Source organism: Lipotes vexillifer, unplaced genomic scaffold (genome assembly GCF_000442215.2).
Source record: "Lipotes vexillifer unplaced genomic scaffold, Lipotes_vexillifer_v1.1 scaffold405, whole genome shotgun sequence".
NCBI lineage: Eukaryota > Metazoa > Chordata > Mammalia > Artiodactyla > Lipotidae > Lipotes > Lipotes vexillifer.
This window is the reverse complement of record NW_006788566.1, coordinates 539,138-565,341: the sequence shown is the minus strand read 5'-3', so window position 1 is coordinate 565,341 and position 26,204 is coordinate 539,138. Positions and strand designations below refer to the sequence as shown.

Below are 26,204 nucleotides of genomic sequence, written 5' to 3'. Positions count from 1 at the left end.
TCGGAAGAGGCTGAAATGTGTTCAGCCCTCTCTTTCCGACTGTTTCCAGTCTATGGTGTTCAATCCCTCCGAGAGTTTGCCTTCCAATGCAAGGGGTGTGGGTCCGATCCCTGGTCGGGGAGCTGAGATCCCACATGCCTCACAGCCAGAAAACCAAAACATAAAACAGAAGCAATACTGTAACAAATTCAATAACGACTTAAAAAAAAAAAAAAAGAATGAGGATGGCTTCAAGTGTCATGCCTTCTAGAAGGGAGTGCTATCTTTCAGGCACTTTGGCAAATAGATGAGAGAGCTATATTTTTGAGCAGAATCCCTTCAAAGCAAGCACACCAAGACATAGCTCCTACTCTTTTGCTCAGGCATAGGAATAACACTTTTTCTGTGCAAAAAAAAAGGGGGGGGGGAGGTGTAGATCTAGTTTTGTGTTTGCCAAAATGTTTAATTTTAATACCACTTAATAGCACTTATATTTGACAGTAATATGGCTGTTATCAACTAATTCTTTTTTTTTTGGCCACGCCAAGTGGCTTATGGGATCTTAGTTCCCCAACCAGGGATCAAACCTAGTCCCCAGCAGTGAAAGCACTGAGTCCTAACCGCTAGATCACCAGGGAATTCCCTGTCATCAACTAATCTTATTTTTTTTTAATTTAATAGTGCTTTTCCCACTTTTTCGGGGAACCTTTGGTCCTCCCTCTCATTCTACCTTGATTAGGATACAACAGAGCACTCCCCCCAAAAAGTTTCAATAACTTTGAATCTTCAGAAGATGTTTAGGTCTTAATGTTTAAGCTCAGCATATCAATATTTCTCCAGGAAAAATAAAGTTGTTCTTCCAGATACACTGCTTTATATTAATATATAAAACAGGCACATTAAGAGTAACAGTTCACGGGCTTCCCTGGTGGCGCAGCGGTTGAGAATCCGCCTGCCAATGCAGGGCACACGGGTTCGAGCCCTGGTCTGGGAAGATCCCACATGCCACGGAGCAACTAGGCCCGTGAGCCACAACTACTGAGCCTGCGCGTCTGGACCCTGTGCTCCGCAACAAGAGAGGCTGCAACAGTGAGAGGCCCGTGCACCGCGATGAAGAGTGGCCCCCGCTCACCACAACTAGAGAAAGCCCTTGCACAGAAACGAAGACCCAACACAGCCAAAAATAAATAAATAAATAAAATTTAAAAAAAAAAAAAAGAGCAGCAGTTCACACTGCAAAATGATAGATTCAAGGGAAGTTATCTTTAAATTCAAAGTTCAACTAGTCTATTTCATGTTTGCTATAATTGAGCTATGCTCAACTTTACCACAGTGAGGCAGTGTTGTGCAATGGTTAAAAAGTACAGGTTTTTTGAGTCAAGTGTAATGAAATGCAAACTCTGGCTTTTCCTTTTATTAGCTGTAACATAAGTATGTCACCTCCTCCAATCCTCAGTTTACTCGTCTGTAAAATGGGAAGAATAACTAACTCAAAGGGCTGATGTTAAGATTAAAGTATTTAGTACAGGGCCTCACACTCAATTTAGAGTGTGAGGCCCTGTACTAAATACAGGGTCCATCTACTATGACTTGGGAAAATTGTTTAGGTTATATTTGAAAAAGTAGCTCTTTAAAATCATACTGCCCAGCAGAAACCTTAGGTTGAAATTTACAGGTGTAATAATCCTTGTAATTTTCCCAGAATTGTGGGGGCCATATGAGATAATGACCATATTTTTGTGCACTGTAACAGCAGCATTATTATTTGGAACTTTAACCATTTTAGAGTTAGATACTAAGGAAACTAAAATTAATTGGTTGTCATCTTTTGTTTTTTGCCCTCATATACCACTAAACAACTAGTTTCTCTCCCTTTTGTCAATTTCCATTGTGTATTTTGGCAAAAAGTACTGTATTCAGATGCCAGCCAATAAACTGTCACACAATGTAAAATGATATGCCAGAACATTCATTGTAAGGTTTAATAAAATTAAATTTGCACCAAAAAAAAGTGTTCAATAAATGGCAGCTTAAAAACAAAGGACCAAGATGCTTATATGTAAATAAAGCAAACTCTACATACATACTTTTCTAATTAATACACACCTGTACACAAAACCAACAATAATGGCCACCTTTTTACTAGCACATATACTCTACAAATAATTATATCAATGGATCAAAGTATGAACTTTGTCCTCTCTCCCTTTGAGTGTTTTTAAGAGAGTTTTATGATTTGAATTGCCACTTGATAAACTGCTATTGCTTTTTAGAAATACTTAAAGAAATGTCAGGCTGTGGCTGTGCGATCCCACAAAGGGAACAGAAAAGGAAATGTGTCATAGGCCTGGGCTCTATCAAGTCCCAGAGAAAGGAGTTGTTCTAACTGCTTCATACTCTTACCACTATATTGGGAAGGGGCTGGAGGTGAAGATAACCTAGGGTGAAAAAAGCTGATGCTATAAGGATTTCTCACTAGTCTCTTAGGATCCAGGATGCTAAACAAGTGCCACAAAGTGACAAAAAGCTTTGGAAGCTCAGGTGAAAAAGTTCATCTCAGCTTTCTTGAAAATCTAGGCCATGACCTTCATGGCACTTTTAGTTTTTTGTTAAGGTCACAAAGGTGTTAAGTACACACATGTTCCTGTGCTTGCTACACTTATCAAGGAACATAAGGACTCACTAGAAACAAGGGACTGTATATGATTATGTATACATTTATTAGACTGCCTAGAAATTAGGGAAGGGAAGTTGGAGAAAGGCTGATTTCATCTGCTTCTGGAAAGGGTATGTGCTCTAGAATGGAATAGTAAAGGGAATAGTAAAAAGGAATAGTAAAAATGAAATTTTGTTAATGTTAGAGTATAAAGAAGCTATACTTCTTTATAGTGAGGAAAAGAGAAGGCTAAAAATAAATCAATAGAACATCATTAAAAATAAATAAATAGATCAGCATTGACTGTGCTCAAACTGTGATATAGCTGGAGTATATCACAACTGGTAAAGAGTAGGTGGGTAATAACTAGGTGATGAATGGACAGAAATTTCAAAAGTTTGTAAGGTAGTATTTAGAGACTGGTTATGGAAAATCAGTTCAATAAACAATTATTGAGAACCAATATGGGCAGTCAGATGAGGGATAAAATGGCAAGTCACAGGACCCAGTCATCAGGACTCACAATCTACGATAATTAATCAAAATCTCATTTTACTGGTATATGACATTTTTCCTTGTAAACCTGCAAGAGTTCTTAAAATTGAGCAAAACTTTAATGTATGCTGATAAGTGCTTACAAGAATATCTGAACAAGAAACATCTGACTAGACTGTCACTGTGCTAGACTTTTCCAAAACAACCACCAATCCTAAAGGAATCATGTTTTTTCATTAAACAAGGGAAATATGCTATTTGGGAAGGGTAAACATTATCAGGAATGAATTTGCCAGAGGCATCTATTACCTTCCAGTTATAAATAGTCTGATAAGGGGAAAATAATACAGATACATTTTGATTTTGAATAAGTTGAGAATCCTAGGATTTTAGAGTTGAAAATGCCTTTGAAAGTATTTAATCGAATGGTCTCATTTTACAGAAGTGGATACTAAGACCCTAAAAGACCTAGAGTCAAAAATGAGTTAGAAGGAGAAATAAGATTTAAACTCAGGCCATCTGAAACTCTGTTCCATTCTCATTCTTCTATTCCTGCCATCCTGTAGGAGACACTGAGTTTTTTATTGTGTTTCAATGCAAGGAAGGGACAAGAGTTGCCAAAGATCAATTTGTGTACTGAACCATTTTGTCTAGAGATCACTTTGAAAAGGATGACCTCAAGGGCCAAATCTTGTCACAAATGTGTTTGTTAGACCTACACATTATTAAACTGTTGTTGTATGATTTGCCAGCATTTTAAACTTAAGAATTTAACATTAAAATCCCAACGGGAGGTTTCTCTTGAAAAATAAAAAGATCTGGAAACACTGGGTCCTCATCCCCACACAACAAAAATTGGCAGAAGCTGGGTAGGAGACTCCACCATTAAACAGGACGTGTGTTTCAGTTTACCATTCTCCACCACTCTCTATTGGATCTTACACAGAGCCTATTTCACTCATTCACATTTACATACATATTCCTGTAGACCTAGGGTTTTGAGTTTGTGACTTCTGAAATCAATTCTGCATAGAAAATTTCAAGTTTGAATGTCATGTGGCCTCAAAGCTCTTAAATAATTAAGAAAATCAGAAACCTGAAATGTCTAACACTACAGAAAGATGGTTAAAAACTCATTCTGATATTACTATAAATATTTCTTCAGTGAGGTTCTTTTATCCCTTCATTAGTTAGCAAAGGTGATTTGAAATTTAAAAAAGAAGTATGTTAAACAAGATGCCCAGTAATGAAATAATATTCTGTGACACATTGACATCTTTAGTAAAGAAGGATTAGGGAAATTTCACACATTCAAAAAATAATGTGTGCTTTGGCTGCAAAATGTAATATTTTAGCTAAACTACGGTATAACAAAGGATGAAGAAATGTTAATCATTGTTTCAGAATTACAAGTTGTAGCTTATATACTTATGGCACCACATTTTAATACAGTACCGATAAAGCCTAATACATCGCAGGTAACTAACTAACTATAGGAAGTATATGAGTACAGGCAGAGATAGCTACCTCATAATCTAATGCCAAGACCATCAGCTAAAATAAATAAATAAATGCACTAACCATTTTTTTTTGTCTACATAATGTTATACAACTGGCTTGACTACTTGGAAAAAACATTATTTGTCTGAAATGACTTGATAATTTGGAATCATATTTGTAGACCACTAGAGAATTATAATTTGATCCGAAATAGAAATGCTTCTATTTCATACATTTTAAAATTTTTTCAGCCAAATAATTTAAGAAGGAAAAATTATCTCATGTAGTCTTGGCTTTAGTGTATCGTCATCATTCCCCCACCTGATGAAAATCTGCTTCTGCATCCCTGTTTTCCTCATAATTTGACTCTCCTTCCACTGACTTCTTCACTCAACATATATAGACTATTCAAAACAGAAAAAGAATGGCCAAGTCAACTATGTATGGTGAAATCAAATATCCTAGTACAAAATACGTTCTTCCATCCATAAATAATACATAATTATGACCATAATGAAATGTACATGTTCAGCTTTTAGTTTCCCTTCCACAGATCCTCCTATAGATTTGAAGTAAGTACAGCTTGAGAACCATTATCCTGAAAAGAATATATTGGGTTGGCCAAAGGTTTGTTCGTTTTTTTCTGTAAGATGGCTTTAGTAGCAGTTAGTTGTCTTTAACTTCATTGGAAACAATTTTTGTTAGACTGTATGTGACAGCTGTCATATCAGCGTGCATTTTTAAAAAAAGGCTTATCAAAATTGGTGAATTTTCGTGTAGCCATTTTAATATTGAAGATGGAAGAAAAAAAGCAACATTTTCGGCATATTATGCTTTATTATTTCAAGAAAGGTAAAAATGCAACTGAAACGCAAAAAAAAGGTTTGTGCAGTGTATGGAGAAAGTGCTGTGACTGATCGAACATGTCAAAAGTGGTTTGCGAAGGTTAGTGTTGGAGATTTCTCACTGGATAATGCTCCACGGTCAGGTAGACCAGTTGAAGTTGATAACGATCAAATTGAGACATTATTTGAGAACAATCAACATTATACCATGTGGGAGACAGCTGAAATACTCAAAATATCCAAATCAAGTGGTGAAAATCATTTGCACCAGCTTGGTTATGTGAATCGCTTTGATGTTTGGGTTCTACACAAGTGAAAAAAACCTTCTTGACCATACTTCTGCATGCAATTCTCTACGTAAACGTAACGAAAATGTTCCATTTTTAAAACAAATTGTGGTGGGTGATTAAAAGTGGATACTGTACAATAATGTAGAATGGAAGAGACCATGGGGCAAGCAAAATGAACCACCACCAACCACACCAAAGGCTGGTGTTCATCCAAAGAATGTGATGTTGTGTATATGGAGGCATTGGAAGGGAGTCCTCTACTATGAGCTCCTTCCAGAAAACCAAATGATTAATTCCAACAAGTACAACTCCCAATTAGACCAACTGATGAAAAGCAGCACTCGATGAAAAGCGTCCGGAATTAGCCAACAGAGAACGCATAATCTTCCATCAGGATAACGCAAGACCGCATATTTATTTGATGATCAGGCAAAAACAGTTACAGCTTGTCTGGGAAGTTCTGATTCATCCGCCGTATTCACCAGATATTGCACCTTCGGATTTCCATTTATTTTGGTCTTTACAAAATTCTCTTAATGGAAAAAATTTTAATTCCTTGGAAGTCTGTAAAAGGCACCTGGAATAGTTCTTTGCATAAAAAGATAAAAAGTTTTGGGAAGATGGAATTATGAAGTTGCCTGAAAAATGGCAGAAGGTAGTGGAACAAAAGGGTGAATACGTTGTTCAATAAAGTTCTTGGTGAGGGCTTCCCTGGTGGCGCAATGGTTGAGAGTCCGCCTGCCAATGCAGGGGACACGGGTTCAGGCCCTGGTCCAGGAGGATTCCACAGGCCGTGGAGCGACTGAACCTGTGCACCACAACTGCTGAGCCTGTGCTCTGGAGCCCGTGAGCCACAACTACTGAAGCCCTCGCACCTAGAGCCCTGAAAAAAAAAAAAAAAAAAAGTTCTTGGTGAAAATGAAAAATGTGTCTTTTATTTTTACTTAAAAACCAAAGGCACTTTTTGGTGAAACCAATATTTAGAGCTACAGCAAACTTCCAAAGAAATATTTGCCCTCAAAATTAAAAGGTCTTGTCTAAGGTTGCACTCGAAGAGTAGAATTATATTCTGTTCAAGGTAATTCCACTTTGATTTTCACAATGCTTTGTTTTTGGTTTTGTTTTACTTCATTCTCCCCCTTCCCCCCATAGATTCCTTGAAAATTACTTTCAAAGTTGGTTTGGAAATTCTTAAAATTGCACACTGGAGGGCCCTCGAGTTAACTGGAATATCGCAACTGTGATGGATCATTGTTCAAGTTCTGGAAAATCATGAAAGTTAAATTGTAGAGAATCTACAAGAGTCTCAAACTAGGTTTTTTTAATATGTTGTTTTATTTTCCATATTCCTCTCTATAATCACCTTTTGTTTCCCAACATTTTTTTGGTAAACCTCATTATGACCTTGCTCCAGCAAAAATCCTTATTATAGAAAAATGTTATAAATGACTATTGCTTAATAATTTTAACATCTCTCTAGCCATTTTCTATGCGGTCACTGAGTAATAAATTTAGCTGTGTTAGAAACTTGGACATTGAGTGTACATGACTGAATCTTCAAATAAAACTTATTTTGTAACTGGTTAACAGAGTATTTGGTGGGGAATTATCATGCTATGATTCCTTCCATATTAAAGACATATCAATACAAAAATAAAAGATTATCCTAATATATTTGTAATATTTCTAAAAATCAAGCCGATATAAGGATGATGGTTATTTTCTAATGATGCTTATGGTTTGATACTTTTCTTTATGATCATATGACAGTCAACAAGCATCATTTGCCTATCACTCTGTGGAGAGACTTGGATTGAAGAAAGTATCTCTGCCTTCATAAATTTCAATTCTGATTGGAATGTTTAGATGCACAGGGAAGTATGCACATATACATTAAGTAGGATCATAGTATGAAGAATAATTCTCAGAGGTTCAGATCTTTTATTATAGCATCACTGAGGGATGATAATTCAGCCTGATGGATAATTCCAAATCTGAAGAATTTACCATTTCATGAGATGGCTGATATATTTTTTTAATTTTTTGGAGGATGTCTGTCTCTCACGCTAAACTCGACATGTAATACTGGATTTTCAGCACTTAACAGTGCCTGGAAAATCGTACATACTCAATAAAATTTTGTTGAATGAATTTACTTTTTATATCAAGTAAATAATTTACTTCTGCAATTTCCTTTCCTAGTACTACCTAGATTTTCTCTTTGGACAAATAAAGAACAAGTCTGGTCTCATTTATATGATAGAACTTTAAATATTTGGAGCAAATTCCTAAAATCATAGAGTTCCAAAACTGAGAGTTCCCTGATTTTCAAATTAAAGTACTGAGCCACCAAGACCTGTGCCAGGGCACAGAGAAAGCCATGAGAGAAATCGAATCATATTTTTCTTCAGCATCTATTCAAAAATCACTGCATGAAAATGTTTTTATATTAAAATATAGGTACACAGGGAACTGGTGTGAAAAATTCACATGAATTTGCCAAATAAAACAAGAAATTTCAATGAAATGTCATGTTTGAAAAGGGCTTGCACCATACACCCCAGTCTACAGAGAAATCATAGCTATTTTCCTTATCTGTTATGGGTCTGTTGGTAGAAATTTTTGAGAAGGTAGTTTTAGCTGACATCTGGAGAAAGGAAGAGACTTCACAGAAGTTACAACATATATTAATGGCAAATCCCTGACTAGAATCTATGTAACATCACTCATATCCAATAACCTTCTTCAATATGTGTGTGTGATGTATTTTGTGATTCTTTATTGTCCAGATTATCCTCCTGCCCATATATCTCTTAATATATAATGTCCCTCCAAGTTATCCTTTAAATTGCCAACAATTTCTTTCTAAAATACAAGTCAATACATGAAACTCTCCTCTTCAAAAACATTTAAAACATTCAAAAACATTCAGTACCAGAAAGTATGAAAGTGTTCAAAACATAAAAAGATGGGAGCATGTCAAAGGAATGTGGGAGCCAACCTGTAAAAGTTCCCAATGGCCAAAGCTGAAACAATTTGAGCAGCAAATAAAATAGCCAACTACTGGTTATAACTCAAAATACGAAATAAGGAACTTCTCTGGTGGTCCAGTGGGTAAGACTCTGCGCTCCCAAAGCAGGGGGCCCAGGTTCGATCCCTGGTCAGGGAACTAGATCCCACATGCTGCAACTAAGAAGCCCGCATGCTGCAAGGAAGATCCTGCATGCTGCAAAGACCCAGGGCAGCCAAAATAATAATAAAAAAAAAAATGAACTAAGTATACATAGATCCATAAATAAATGATTGAATAAATAAATGGAGACAAAATCTTCCTTACAGAATTCCAAATAATATGTGTAGATACATCTCCCTCCAAGAAGTAGAAGTTAACTGCCTCCTTGAGAGTGGGCTGGATTTCCTGACTTACTTTTTCTTTTTTTTTGTGGTACGCGGGCCTCTCACTCTTGTGGCCTCTCCCGTTGCGGAGCACAGGCTCCGGACGCGCAGGCCCAGTGGCCATGGCTCACGGGCTCAGCCGCTCCGCAGCATGTGGGATCTTCCCGGACCGGGGCACGAACCTGTGTCCCCTGCATCGGCAGGCGGACTCTCAACCACTGCGCCACCAGGGAAGCCCCTGACTTACTTTTATAGAATAGAGAAGCCTGGCAAACATCACTTTAAATAAGAAATGAAGGTTAATACCACCACTGAAGCCACAGGGATATCATATGCCCTCTTCTATGGTATAAGAAGGCCAAATCACTTCTGTGGTATTCTTCACAAAAGCTGTAACCTCAGTCTTATAAGACAAATATCAAACTGAGGAAGTTATGCAAAATACCTGACCAGAATTCCTCAAAACTGTCAAGTTTATCAAAAAGAAGAAAAAACCTGAGAAACTGTCACAACCATTAGGAGCCTAAGGAGACATGATGACTAAATCTAATCTGGTCTCCTGGCTAGAATCTTGGATTGTTAAAAAAGGACAGTAGTTCTGGTAAGTGATGCTGGTAATGAGGGAGGCTTTAGATGTGTAGGGGCAGGGGACATATGGGAAATCTCTGTACCCCCCTCTCAATTTTGTTATAAACACAAAACTGCTCTAAAAAATGTCTTTCAAAGGAAAGGAGTACAGGAAAAGAGTGGTGAAACCCCAAAATGTGTATCATTTAATTAATGGTAATACACCAATGCCAGTTTCTTAGTTTTGACAAATGTATCATGGTAATGTAAGATGTTACATTAAGAGAAACGGGGTGGAGAGTATATGGGAAGTCTTTGTACTAGCTCTGCAGCTTTTCTAGAAATATAAACTAATTTTTGAATGTTTATTTAAAAAAAAGAAAAATTCCATGAGCTTAAAATCAGGAAAAATGGCAAGTGAGCAAAAAACTGATTCTGTTACAGAATCAACTTGTCAGAATTCTGAGAAGTAGTCAAAGTTTATAACAACCAAGTGAATGCTCAATCAAGAAAAAAGTGACTTAAATATAGTAGGAGAACTTTGTAGCATTTGAACTTAGCCTTGTCCTACCTCCCTCACTAGCATGAGGGTGATTTTGAAGATGAGTTCCCATGTTCCCAGTGTGGTTACCTGACTCTGGGGATAGCAGAGCAGACCTTGCTCCCCCCAAATTTTGTTTCTCTGTTTTGACCTGTCTGGAGTTTCCCTAAAGGATTGGAATAGGATACTTGCATCTGTTTCACCTAACTTAGAACTCTCTCAGCGCAGAAAAGTGGCTAAACATATAGCTTTCCTCAGAAATACTGAAAAGCAGGGACTTCCCTGGTGGTCCAGGGGTTAAGACCACACTCCCAATGCAGGGGGCACGGGTTCAATCCTTGTTCAGGGAAATAAGATCCCACATGCAGCCCAGTGCGGCCAGAAGAAAAAAAAAAAAACTGGAAGACAGACAAGCTGCTGCTTCCAGTGGCAAAAGATCACAGTTGGGTCAGGTGCTTCTCAAAGCACCTGCATATAATGGGGACTCTAGAAAGCCAAGCACAAGTCCAGGGACTCATGATCAGGAAAGACCTGAGAAAACCCTAAGCTTTCCCCTCCAGCAGATTTTTAGGTTCAGTGCCAGCAGGAAGTCAAGGTTAAGGCAGTGTTGCAAAGGACCTATTGAATAAGCTTTAAAACACCTCCCTAAAACAGAGTCAATCTCTGCAAAGTATGGCAGTGTATTTTCATTTCTTCTTTTTTTTCTTTTTACTACTTTATTTATTTTTTGGCTCCATACATATAGGAATATCTCTTTCACACCTCTAGCTGACCACAAGCTAAAGAAACAGGGACAACAGAAACCACACAAAAAAGAATAACAGCTTGACAAAACAGGTTTGAAAAATCACTAAACAAACAACTACAACCCACAGCAAGCAAGAAAACTAACCCTGAGGAAGGTAAGGATCTGATTTTCAGAGTGACCACATTATAATATTCAAAATGTCCAGTTTTCAACAAAAATTTACAAGGCACATGAAGAAACAAAAAATATGATCCATTCACAGGGAAAAAAAGAAATTAACAGAAACTGACCGTATCAAAGCAGAGGCACTGCTTCCTCAACAAAAAAATAACAATAAAAATATAGAAATTATAAAATAGAAGCAAATAGAATTTCTGACACTGAAAAGTACAATAACTGTAATAAAACACTAAATGGTTACAAAAACAGATTTGAGTAGACAGAAGAAAGAATCAGTGAATTTGAAGGTAGGTCAACTGAAATTAACCAGTCTGAGGAACAGAAAGAAAAAATAGTGAAGAAAAATAAATAACATCCAAGAGACCTATGGGATACTATCAAGTATATCAACATATTCTCAATGGTAGTCCTAGAAGGAGAGGAGAGAGAAAAGGGAACAGAAAGACTAACTGAAAAATTAATGGCCAAATACTTTCTAGATTTCATAAAGATATAAATGTATACATCCAAGAAGCTCAACATACTCCAAGCAGAATAAATATAAAGAGATCCATACTGAGACACATTATAACCAAATGATAAAAAGACAAAGCATCTTTAAAGTCAAGAGAGTGAAGCAATTTCTCAAGCACTACAAGGGACCCACCATAAGATTAACAGTTAATTTCTCATCAGACTTTGGATGCCAGAAAGCAGTGTGATATGTTTACAGTACTGAAAGAAAAAAAGCTGCATCAAAGAATTCTAATTATGCTAAAACTATCTTTCAACTATGAAAGAGAAATCAAGGCATTCCCAGAAAAACAAAAGCTGAGAGAATTCTTTTCTAGGAAACCATCCCTCAAGTCCTTCAGGCTGAAATGAAAAGACGTTAGACAGTAATTAAAAGCCATATGAAGAAAACAAGAATAAAAGTAACTACATAAGTAAATACATGAGATAAGTAATATTATTGTATTTCTGGTTTGTAACTCCTTGCTTTTTCCTACATTGTTTAAAAGTCCAATGAATTAAACAGTAACTATACATCTATGTTAATGGGCAGACAGTCTATGAAGATGTAATTTGTGACAACAACATAATGGGGGAGACATAAGCTGTATAAGAGTTTTTGTATATTATTAAAGCTGAATTAGTATTAATTCAAACTATATAGCCAATATTTTAAAATGTTAATTGTAGTATCCGGAGTAATGACTAACAATATACAGAAAAGAAACTGAAAAAAGCATCAAAATGGTACACCAAAAAAAAAAAAAAAAAAAAAAAAAAAAACCAAATAAACACAAGAGAATTCAGCTATACAGGAAATAGAAAACAAAAACTATAAAATGTATAGAAAACAAATAAAAAATGGCAGAAGTCCTTCTTTATCAGTAACTACTTTAAATGTAAATGAGTTAAACACTGACTAAAAGAGAGATTGACAGAAAAGATAAAATAACATGATCCAACCATACTATGTACCAGATACTCATTTCATATCCAAAGCTACAAATAAGTTGAGAGTGAAAAACAGAAATCTATATTCCATGCAAACTGTAACCAAGAGAGCAGAGATGGCTATACTAACATTATACAAAATAGATTTTAAGTCAAAAAGTGTTACCAGAGACAAAGGACATTTTATACTGATAAAAAGGTCAATGTATCAAGAATATATAACAATTGTAAACATATGCACACTTAACAACAGGGCTCAAAAGCATATGAAGCAAAATTTGACAGAACTGAAGAAAGAAAATGACAGTTAAACATAATCAAAGACTCAATAACCCATTTATAATAATCGACAGATCAACCAAATGGATCAAAGGACTTGAATAACAATATACAACTAGACCTAACAGACATAGACAGAACCACTCCACACAGAAAGAGCATCATATGCAATTCTTCTCAAGTGAACATGGAACACTCTCCATGACAGACCTTGCGCGAGGCGACAAAAAAAATCTCAATACATTTAAAAAGATTACAGTCATACAAATTATCTTCTCTGACAACAATGAATTTTGTTGAAGGAAACTAGAAATAAAAAATCAGAAGAAACTTGGAAAATTAACAAATATATGAAAATTAGACATCACACTCTCAAACAAGCAACAGGACAAAGAAATCATAGGGAAATTACTAAATATTTAGAGCCCAGTGAAAACAAAACACAACATACCAAAACTTATTGGATACAGCAAAGGCACTACTTATATGGAACTATATACTGTAAAAACTACATTAAGGGACTTCCCTGGTGGCACAGTGGTAAAGAATCAGCCTGCCGGGGGAGGAGCTTCAAGATGGCAGAAGAGTAAGACATGGAGATCAACTTCCTCCCCACAAATACATCAGAAACACACCTACATGTGGAACAACTGCTACAGAATGCCTACTGAATGCTGGGAGAAGACCTCAGACCTCTGCATAGGCAAGAAACTCCCCACGTACCTAGGTAGGGCAAAAGAAAAAAGAAAAAACAGAGACAAAAGAATAGGGATGGGACCTGTACCAGTGGGAGGTTGATGTGAAGGAGGAAAGGTTTCCACACACTAGGAAGCCCCTTTGCAGGCGGAGACTGCGGGTGGTGGAGCGGGGGAGCTTCGGGTTCACGGAGGAGAGCGCAGCAACAGGGGTGCGGAGGGCAAAGCGGAGAGGTTCCCGCACAGATGACCGGTGCCGACCGGCACTCACCAGCCCGAGAGGCTTGTCTGCTTATGCGCCGGGGCGGGCGGGGCTGGGAGCTAAGGCTCAGGCTTCGGAGGTCAGATCCCAGGGAGAGGACTGGAGTCAGCAGCGGTGTGAAAACAGCCTGAAGGTGCTAGTATGTCACAGCTAAACGGGAGGGAGTCTAGGAAAAAGTCTGGAACTGCCGAAGAGGCAAGAGACTTTTTCTTGCCTCTTTGCTTCATGGTGCGCGAGGAGAGGGGATTAAGAGCGCCGCTTAAAGGAGCTCCAGAGATGGGCGCGAGCTGTGGCTATCAGCGTGGACCCCAGAGACGGGCATGAAATGCTAAGGCTGCTGCTGCCACCACCAAGGACCCTGTGTGCAAGCACAGGTCACTCTCCACAGCTCCATCCTGGGAGCCTGTGCAGCCCGCCACTGCCAGGGTCCCGTGATCCAGGGACAACTTCTCCGGGAGAACACACAGCGCGCCTCAGGCTGGTGCAACGTCACGCTGGCCTCTGCCTCTGCAGGCTCGCCCCACATCCATACCCTTCCCTCCCCTGTGGCCTGAGTGAGCAAGAGCCCCCGAATCAGCTGCTCCTTTAACCCCGTCCTGTCTGAGCGAAGCACAGACGCCCTCAGGCGACCTACATGCAGAGGTGGTTCCAAATCCAAAGCTGAACCCTGGGAGCTGTGCGAACAAAGAAGAGAAAGGGAAATCTCTCCCAGCAGCCTCAGGAGCAGCAGATTACATCCCCACAATCAACTTCATGTACCCTGAATCTGTGGAATACCTGAATAGACAAGGAATCATCCCAAATTGACGAGGTGGACTTTGGAAGCAAAGATATATTTTTTTTCTCTTTTTCTCTTTTTGTGTGTGTATGTGTATGCTTCTGTGTGTTATTTTGTCTGTACAGTTTTGCTTTTGCCATTTGTCCTAGGGTTCTGTCCATTTTTTTATTTTATTACTTAAAATATTGTTTTTTTCTTAATAATTATTTTTTATTTTAATAACTTTATTTTATTTTATCATCTTCTTTCTTTTTTTTCTCCCTTTTATTCTGAGCCGTGTGGATGAAAGGCTCTTGGTGCTCCAGCCAGGAGTCAGGGCTGTGCCACTGAGGTGGGAGAACCAAGTTCAGGACACTGGTCCACAAGAGACCTCCCAGACCCATGGAATATCAAATGGTGAAAATCTCCCAGAGATCTCAATCTCAATGCCAAGACCCAGCTCCACTCAATGAACAGCAAGCTACAGTACAGGACACCCTATGCCAAACAACTAACAAGACAGGAACACAACCTCATCCATTAGCACAGAGGCTGCCTAAAATCATAATAAGGCCAAATACACCCCAACACATACCACCAGACGTGGACCAGCCCACCAGAAAGACAAGATCCAGCCTCATCCACCACAACACAAGCACTAGTCCCCTCCACCAGGAAGCCTACACAACCCACTGAACCAACCTTAGCCACTGGGGGCAGACACCAAAAACAATGGGAACTACAAACCTGCAACCTACGAAAAGGAGACCCCAAACACAGTAAGTTAAGCAAAATGAGAAGACACAGAAACACACAGTAGATGAAGAAGCAAGGTAAAAACCCACCAGATGTAACAAATGAAGAGGAAATAGGCAGACTACCTGAAAAATAATGCAGAATAATGATAGTAAAGATGATCCAAAATCTTGGAAATAGAATGGAGAAAATACAAGAAACGTTTAACAAGGACCTAGAAGAACTAAAGGCCAAACAAACAATCATGAACAACACAATAAATGAAATTAAAAATTCTGTAGAAGGGATCAATAGCAGAATAACTGAGGCAGAAGAACGGATAAGTGACCTGGAAGATAAAATAGTGGAAATATCTACTGCAGAGCAGAATAAAGAAAAAAGAATGAAAAGAAGTGAGGACAGTCTCAGAGACCTCTGGGACAACATTAAATGCAACAACATTTGAATTATAGGGGTCCCAGAAGAAGAAAAAAAGAAAGGGACTGAGAAAATATTTGAAGAGATTATAGTTGAAAACTTCCCTAATATGGGAAAGGAAGTAGTTAATCAAGTCCAGGAAGCACACAGAGTCCATTATAGGATAAATCCAAGGAGAAACACGCCAAGACACATATTAATCAAACTACAGAAAATTAAATACAAAGAACAAATATTAAAAGCAGCAAGGGAAAAACAACAAGTAACACATAAGGGAATCCCCATAAGGTTAACAGCTGATCTATTAGCAGAAACTCTGCAAGCCAGAAGGGAGTGGCAGGACATATTTAAAGTAATGAAAGAGAAAAACCCACAAACCAAGATTACTCTACCCAGCAAGGATCTCATTTAGATTTGACGGACAAATTAAAACCTTTACAGACAAGCAAAAGCTAACAGAATTCAGCACAACAAAACCAGCTTTACAAGAAATGCTAAAGGAACTTCTCTAGGCAGGAAACACAAGAGAAGGAAAAGAGCTACAACAAAAAAAAAACCTAAAATACTTAAGAAAATGGGAATAGGAACATACATATCGATAATTACCTTAAACGTAAATGGATTAAATGCTCCAACCAAAATAAAGGGATTGGCTGAATGGATAAAAAAACAAGACATGTATATGTGCTGTCTACAAGAAAATCACTTCACACCTAGGGACACATACAGACTGAAATTGAGGGAATGGAAAAAGATATTCCATGCAAATGGAAATCAAAAGAAAGCTGGAGTAGCAATTCTCATATCAGAAAGAATAGACTTTAAAACAAAGACTGTTACACGAGACAAAGAGGGACACTACATAATGATCAAGGGATCAATCCAAGAAGATATAACAATTGTAAATATTTATGCACCCAACATAGGAGCACCTCAATACATAAGGCAAATGCTAACAGCCATAAAAGGGGAAATCGACAGTAACACAATCAGAGTAGGGGACTTTAACACCCAACTTTCACCAATGGAGACATCATCCAAAATGAAAAAAAATAAGGAAACACAAGCTTTAAATGATACATTAAACAAGATGGACTTAATTGATATTTATAGGACATTCCTTCCAAAAACATCAGAATACACATTCTTCTCAAGTGCTCATGGAACATCCTCCAGGATAGATCATATCTTGTGTCACAAACCAAGCCTTGCTAAATTTAAGAAAATTGAAATAGTATCAACTACCTTTTCCAACCACAAAGCTATGAGACTAGATATCAATTACAGGAAAAAAACTATAAGAAATACAAATACCTGGAGGCTAAATAACACACTACTTAATAACCAAGAGAGCAATGAAGAAATCAAAGAGAAAATCAAAAAATACCTAGAACAAATGACAATGAAAACACAATGACCAAAACCTATAGATTGCAGCAAAAGCAGTGCTAAGAGGGAAGTTTACAGCTTTAGAAGCCTACCTTAAGAAACAAGAAACATCTCAAATAAACAATCTAAGCTTACATCTAAAGCAGTTAGAGAAGGAAGAACAAAAAAAACCCAAAGTTAGCAGAAGGAAAGAAATCATAAAGATCAGATCAGAAATAAATGAAAAAGAAATGAAGGAAACGATAGCAAAGAACAATAAAACTAAAAGCTGACTCCTTGAGAAGATAAACAAAACGGATAAACCATTAGCCAGACTCATCAAGAAAAAAAGGGAGGAGACTCAAATCAATAGAATCAGAAATGAAAAAGGAGAACAAGTGACACTGCAGAAATACACAGGATCACGAGAGATTACTACAGGCAACCACATGCCAATACAATGGACAACCTGGAAGAAATGGACAAATTCTTAGAAATAAACAACCTTCTGAGACTGAACTAGGAAGAAATAGAAAATATGAACAGACCAATCACAAGCACTGAAACTGTGATTAAAAATCTTCCAACAGGGCTTCCCTGGTGGCACAGTGGTTGAGAGTCCGCATTTCGATGCAAGGGACGTGGGTTCGTGCCCCGGTCTGAGAAGATCCCACATGTGGCTGAGCGGCGAAGCCCGTGAGCCATGGCTGCTAAGCCTGCGTGTCCGCAGCCTGTGCTCTGCAACAGGAGAGGCTACAACAGTGAGAGGCCCACGTACCGAAAAAAAAAAAAGAAAAAATCTTCCACAAACAACAGACCAGGACAAGATGACTTCACAGGTGAATTCTATCAAACATTTAGAGAAGAGCTAACACCTATCCTTCTCAAACTCTTCCATAACATAGCAGAGGGAGGAACACTTCCAAACTCATTCTACGAGGCCACCATCATTCTTATACCAAAACCAGACAAAGATGTCACAAAGAAAGAAAACTACAGGCCAATATCACTGACGAACATAGATGCAAAAATCCTCAACAAAATACTAGCAAACAGAATCCAACAGCACAATAAAAGGATCATATACTATGATCGTGTGGGGTTTATCCCAGAAATGCAAGGATTCTTCAATATACACAAATCAATCAACGTGATACACGATATAAACAAACTGAAGGAGAAAAAAACATATGATCATTTCAATCGATGCAGAGAAAGCTTTCAACAAAATTCAACACCCATTTATCATAAAAACCCTGCAGAAAACAGGCATAGAGGGAACTTTCCTCAACATAATAAAGACCATATATGACAAACCCACAGCCAACATCGTCCTCAATATTGAAAAACTGAAACCATTTCCACTAAGGTCAGGAAAAAGAGAAGGTTGCCCACTCTCACCACTCTTATTCAACATAGTTTTGGAAGTTTTAGCCACAGCAATCAGAGAAGAAAAAGAAATAAAAGGAATCCAAATCAGAAAATAAGAAATAAAGCTGTCACTGTTTGCACATGACATGATACTATACACGGAGAATCCTAAAGATGCTACCAGAAAACTACTAGAGCTAATCAATGAATTTGGTAAAGTAGCAGGATAGAAAATTAATGCACAGAAATCTCTAGCATTCCTATACACTAATGATGAAAAATCTGAAAGTGAAATTAAGAAATCACTCCCATTTACCACTGCAACCGAAAGAATAAAATATCTAGGAATAAACCTACCTAAGGAGACAAAAGACCTGTATGCAGAAAATTATAAGACACTGAAGAAAGAAATTAAAAATGATACAAAGAGATGGAGAGATATACCATGTTGTTGGATTGGAAGAATCAACATTATGAAAATGACTCTACTACCCAAAGCAATCTACAGATTCAGTGCAACCCCTAACAAACTACCACTGGCATTTTTCACAGAACTAGAAGAAAACATTTCACAATTTGTATGGAAACACAAAAGACCCCGAATAGCCAAGGCAATCCTGAGAAAGAAAACCAGAGCTGGAGAAATCAGGCTCCCTGACTTCAGACACAAAAACAGAAATATAGATCAATGGAACAGGATAGAAAGCCCAGAGATAAACCCACACACATATGGTCACCTTATCTTTGATAAAGGAGGCAAGAATATACAGTGGAGAAAAGACAGCCTCTTCAATAAGTGGTGCTGGGAAAACTGGACAACTACATGTAAAAGAATGAAATTAGAACACTCCCTAATACCATACACAAAAATAAACTCAAAATGGATTAAAGACCTAAATGTAAGGCCAGACACCATCAAACTCTTAGAGGAAAACATAGGCACAACACTCTATGACATAAATCACAGCAAGATCCTTTTTGACCCACCTCCTAGAGAAATGGAAATAAAAACACAAATAAACAAATGGGACCTAATGAAACTTCAAAGCTTTTGCACAGCAAAGGAAACCATAAAGAATATGAAAAGACAACCTCAGAATGGGAGAAAATCTTTGCAAATGAAGCAACTGACAAAGGATTAATCTCCAAAACATACAAGCAACTCATGCAGCTCAGTATCAAAAAAACAAACAACCCAATCCAAAAATGGGCAGAAGTCCTAAACAGACATTTCTCCAAAGATATACAGATTGCCAACAAACACATGAAAGAATGCTCAAGATCATTAATCATTAGAGAAATGCAAATCAAAACTCCAACGAGATATCAGCTCACACCGGTCAGAATGGCCATCATCAAAACATCTACAAACAATAAATGCTGGTGAGGGTGTTGAGAAAAGGCAACCCTCTTGCACTGTTGGTGGGAATTTAAATTGATACAGCCACTATGGAGAACAGTATGGAGGTTTCTTAAAAATCTAAAGAAGAACTACCATATAACCCAGCAATCCCACTACTGGGCATATACCCTGAGAAGGCCATAATTCAAAAAGATTCATGTACCAAAATATTCATTGCAGCTGTTTTTACAATAGCCAGGACATGTAAGCAACCTAAGTGTCCATCAACAGATGAATGCATAAAGAAGATGTGGCACATATATACAATGGAATATTACTCAGCCATTAAAAGGAAGAAAACTGAGTTATTTGTAGTGAGGTGGATAGACCTAGAGACTGTCATAGAGAGTGAAGCAAGTCAGAAAGAGAAAAGCAAATACCGTATCCTAACACATATATATGGAATCTAAGAAGAGAAAAAAATGATCAGAAGAACCCAGGGGCAAGACGAGAATAAAAATGCAGACCTACTAGAAAATTGACTTGAGGATACTGGGAGGGGGAAGGGTAAGCTGTGACAAAGTTGAGAGAGTGACATGGACATATATACACTACCAAATGTAAAATAAATAGCTAGTGGGAAGCAGCCACATAGCACAGGGAGATCAGCTCGGTGCTTTGTGACCACCTAGAGGGGTGGGATAGGGAGGGTGGGAGGGAGGGAGATGCAAGAGGGAAGAGATATGGGGACATATGTATATTTATAGCTGATTCACTTTGTTGTGGAGCAGAAACTAACACACCATTGTGAAGCAATTATACTCCAATAAAGATGTTTAAAAAAAAAAAAGAATCTGCCTGCCAATGCAAGGGACATGGGTTCGAGCCCTGGCCTGGGAAGATCCCACATGCCACGGAGCACCTAAGCCCATGCGCCACAACTACTGAGCCTGTGCTCTAGAGCCCATGTGCCACAACTACTGAAGCCCACACGCCTAGAGCCCGTGCTCCGCAACAAGAGAAGCCACCGCCATGAGAAGCCCGTGTACCGCAATGAAGAGTAGCCTCCGCTCGCCACAACTAGAGAAAGTCGCACGCAGCAACGAAGACCCAATGCAGCCCAAAATAAATAAATATATTTTTTTAATCGCAACACTCTTTCATGATAAAAACCCTCCAAACTTAGGAATATAAGGGACCTTTCTCAACATGATAAAGGCATTCATGACAAACCCACAGCTAACATTATACTCAATGGTGAAAAACTGAAAGCTTTTTCCCTAAGTTCAGGAAGAAAACTAGGAACTCACTTTCACCCTGTTATTCAACATAGTATCAGGAAGTTCTAGCTAGATAAGTTGGAAAGAGGAAGAAATAAAACTATGTAAATCGGAAAGGAAGAAGTAAAACTAAATCTATTCATAGACAAAATGACCTTATATATAGAAACTGCTAAAGAATTCACACACACCAAAATATATATATATTAGAGCTAAAAAACCAAATCAGTAGAATTGCAGGATACAAGATGAATATATACAAGTCACTTGTTTTTCTATACAATGCCAATGCACAATCAGAAAAGGAAATTAAGAAAACAATTCAATTTACGATCAAAAACAATAAAATACTTAGGAATCAATGTACAAGTACTTTACAGTGAAAATTACAAAATATTGTTCAAGCACATTCAAAAGACCTAAATAAGTGGAACGATATCCTATGTTCATAAATAGGAAGACTTAATATTGTAAAATGGCAATACTACTCAAAGTAATCTACAGATTCACTGCATATCCTATCAAAATCCCAATGGCTTTTTGTGCAGATATGGAAATGCCAATCTTTAAGTTCATGTGGAATTGCAAGGAAACCCAAATAGCAGAGACAATATTGAAGAAAAAGAACAAAGTTGGAGGATTCACATTTCCTGATTTCAATATTGACCATAAAGCTACAGTAATTAAAAGAATGTGGTGGTGGCATAAGGGTAGGCATATCAATCCATGGAAAGAACTGAGAGTCCAGAAATAAACCAGGACATGTATGTTCAATTGATTTTCAACAAGGATGCCAAGATCATTCAATGGGGAAAGAATAGTTCTTTTCAACAAGTGGTGCTGGAACAACTGGATATCCACCTGAAAAGAATCAAGTTGTTCCCTATATCACACCATATACAAAAATTTACTCAAAATGAATTAAAGACATTCATTTAAGAATTGAAACTCTTAGAAGAAAACAAGGGCAAATTTTCAAGTTTTGGGTTTTGGCAATGGGTTCCTAAATATGACACCAAAAGCATAAGCAACAAAATTGAAAACAGACAAAATGGACTTCATCAAAATTAAATACTTCTGTGCATCAAAGGATACTATCAAGAAAGTGAAAACAAGCTACAATAGTGAATTGAATAAACTTGTTTCCTCCTATCTGCTCATAGCATTTTGCAGTGTGTCTCTTAATGATTTAATTCTGCCTTGCACAGTGCTGGCATCTCTTATTCTTTTTTTATTCTTTACAACTCTCAAGTGAGTGGCTTGCATATGAAGGTGATCAATAAAGTTTGAAGTATCAAATGAATGCTAGTTTATCCTCAGTTTCCCTGATATCATCATTTAGGAATACATGAAAACAATGGCTTGGTAATGAAGAAATAATTCTAAGGAAATGTGCCATAAAGGAGTAATCAAACTCACTTTAGTATAGTAAGGAATACATCCTAGAGAAGTAAATTTTAAACCAAATTTTGAAGGAAGTAAGGAAGTGCTTCACTGGTGCTTAGGGGAAATGAATCTATAGAGGGGTAGATGTAAAAGTAATAGAATCAATAAAGACAAAAGCAGAAAGTAATATTGGTGTGAAATGAGGTGACGAAGAAACGAGACACAGGGGCTCTGACTGGGAGGAATAGAAAATCCATGATTATAAGCAACAAATAAAAGGCATTTTGTTAACTGTTTAGGCAAGCCAGAGGAGACAGATTTTTTTCTATCTAACATCTTGTCTATCAAATCAAAGGGATTAGACATGATGTCATACATCTCATGGTACCAGATGAAACCTACTGTGTGAAATATGTATGAACATATACCATTGATATGTTACACTGAGCCTATGAGACAATTCATGCCACATGGCAGTATCTCACAATATAACTGAACAAGTGAGGTTATAGATTATTCTAAAGCCTTAGTCCTAGTTTTTAGAAAGACAGGATTCATTTTGCAATAGAAATAAATCATTCATACATTTTACTAATGTCATTGTCATATGTGGCCATCAAAATACCCTGCAGCAGGCAAAATCAGTCATTATAATTTGATGGGACTATTTTATATGTGTGTGTGTGTGTGTGTGTGTGTGATCAATAAACATTGCTACAAGCATGTTTATTTAAGTGTATCGAAACCTGCTTTAGCAGTCTATCAATTGATGTTTTTCATGATGCAGTCTGGTGACTGTCGACTGTTGACTATTTTTGTTTCGTTTTGTCTTTGTGTACAGGCAGAGTCTTACTGGATTTCAATTTCTCTATCAGCTAAGTGGAGACAGCAGTACTAGCCATGACAACCTCCCTTCCGAACCCAAAATGATAACAAAGACACTCTAGAGCTAGACTGCTGATGGCTTCTTCCAAACTGCCTGGGTGACAAGGAAAAATTCACAACAGACGCTTATTAATGAAGAACAACCTACAAGTATATTAAATGTTTCACTTATCCACTTAAGTACTTTTAAAGCCCTTTTAACTTTGACAAGCATAAAGGAAAAAAATCTTGACAATGATCAAGAGTGGAAAAACATGGATGCAATTTGTTTTTTGGCTGCATTGTTTTTATTGGCTGCATTGCTGTGTGCAGGCTTTTCTCTAGTTGCTGCGAGCAGGGGCTACTCTTTGTTGCAGTTCACGGGTTTCTCATTGCGGTGGCTTCTCTTGTTGCGGAGCACGGGCTCTAGGCGTGCGGGCTTCAGTAGTTGTGGCACACAGGCTCAGTTGTTGTGGCTTATGGGCTCTAAAGCTCAGGCTCAGTAGTTGTGGCACACGGCTCAGTAGTTGTGGCTCATGGGCTCTAAAGCACAGGCTCAGTAGTTGTGGCACATGGGCTTAGCTGCTCCGTGGCACGTGGGAACTTCCAGGTCCAGGGCTTGGACCAATGTCCCCTGCATTGGTAGGCAGATTCTTAACCACTACACCACCAGGGAAGTCATGGATGCAATTTGGTTGCCTACCAAATAAATGAAGGACAAACTAAATAACCCTTCCATGTCATCAGAGATGATGATACAGCTTGAAAAGGAATCTGACAGTATCTGAGTTTAAGTGTGTTTACTTCATAGAAAGCAGATTGATTCTTCAGGCTTTAAAAAGAATAGAGAGACTTCCCTAGCAGTCCAGTGGTTCAGACTCCACCTTCCAATGCCGGGGGTGTGGGTTTGAGCCCTGGTCGTGGAACTAAGATCCCACATGCCATGTGGCGCATCCAAAAAAAAAAAAAAGAAAACAAAGATGTTTCGCTTGGAGTAAGAAAGGCTGTGGGATCCTCCCATTATTTTTGTACCCTGAACCCACCTTTCTCATATGGCAGGGGTCATTCTTCCTTTAATCCTCCCATACCGCCCCCCTCAAAAAACCTGCAACTCAGAAAACAACAAAAATCTTCCATCTAGGTTAAGATTAAGTATCCCAAATGCCATCACAGGAAAAACTTAAAGACAAAAGTTAAAAAAACACACAAAAAAATCTACATCTAAAATCAACACAACTTGTTTTAATGTATATGAATACAGCATTTACCCTGATTCATTTGCATCTGGATAGAAGAGTGTGGTTTGCAATGCACTTTTTTTTTTTTTTTTTTTGCCGTACAGGGGCCTCTCACTGTTGTGGCCTCTCCCATTGCAGAGCACAGGCTCCGGACGCACAGGCCCAGCGGCCATGCTTCACGGGCCCAGCCGCTCTGCGGCATGTGGCATCTTCCCAGACCGGGGCACGAACCCATGTCCCCTGCATCGACAGGTGGACTCTCAACCACTGTGCCACCAGGGAAGCCCTGCAATGCACTTTTAAATAAACTAACTCATTTTGTCCTCACCGAGAAACTCTGAAGTTGGGCAGAGGGTGGGAAATGTTAGCATTCTCATTTCACAAAAGAGAAGACTTAGTGAAGTAATTCGCTCAAAGTAACACAAGGAAGTGGCAAAGCTAGAACCATAAGGAAGGTCTCCGGATTCTAAATCCTGTCCTTTTTTCCCACTGTGAACTGTCACTGGCCTCATAGTAACATTTATATAAACGTTTTCAAGTTTCTAAAGTGCTTTCACATATATTAGGTGGAACCACATGAAACATTTTTTAACCAACTAAAATGGCAATTTCATATGATTCAAACATTGACTTTTATTTTCACAAGGTTCCTTCCTCGCTGTCCTCCTAATTTCCTGTAGGCGCCGCCTCTCACATCACCCTCATGTTAACGCTTAACATAACCAGGGACTACTGTTGCCAGATGCTCTCAATTTAGGAAGAGCCACATGTTGTGAATTTTTAATTACTCCCTCCTTTCTAATTTATTCACTCTTTGCCCTCTTATATCTAAATGACTGATAAATGACTTTACACAAGAGTTCTAATAACTGAGATGAGCAACATGTTACCTCTCAGAAAGGCACTTGCCCTAATCTTTTGTAGGCCATTAATTCAAAGGAATAAATTTCTAATGAATCTCTAAACCAGTATTTGAGTATAATGGTGGTGTCCCTTCCAATGGTGTCACTCATTTCCCACCAAGAAGCTAACGTTTATTTGGCCTGTATGGAAGATTTCCTCTTGACTACTCTCGCTTTTCTCTCTCCATCCCTTACCTCCTTCCCCCTTCCCTCTCTCTCCCTTGTCTCTCATTCTCTCTTCTACCTTTGTTTCTACTATCCTTCTCAAAAGCTTTCCCTTCCTTCTTTCCTTTCCCTCCTTCTCCAGAGTAGCCCTTGCCTGTTTCAGGCCTTCTTTCTCAGTACCTATCAAATAATTTAGCCTGTCAGTATCCACAGGGCAATACTTAGAACTTCTAATTTTCGTCTGTCCTAAAGTGACTGGCTTTAAATTTAAAACTATTCATAGTGTGCCCAGTGGTCCGTGGATCTCTTGGTTCAACATTATTTGTACCGAACAGACCCGGGGACGCCCCTTCTTCCATCCTCTGACCACCCTCCAGCCTCTTTTCCAGTTGCAAACTCCGGGACCATCTTCTGTGCCCTCCTCGGCCTCCCGGACAAGCGAACGCCATTTTTTTTGCTTAACTCCTTATTGCTGACCAACC

The 26,204-nt window shown here is 38.2% G+C and overlaps 1 non-coding gene across 1 annotated transcript; it reads left to right on the top strand.

Annotated features, from left to right (window-relative positions):
• The first annotated feature begins 8,861 nt into the window (after positions 1-8,861).
• On the top strand, positions 8,862-8,934 carry TRNAG-CCC (transfer RNA glycine (anticodon CCC)). Its single transcript has one exon. It is a non-coding gene; the product is annotated as a tRNA-Gly (tRNA).
• The last annotated feature ends 17,270 nt before the right edge of the window (positions 8,935-26,204 follow it).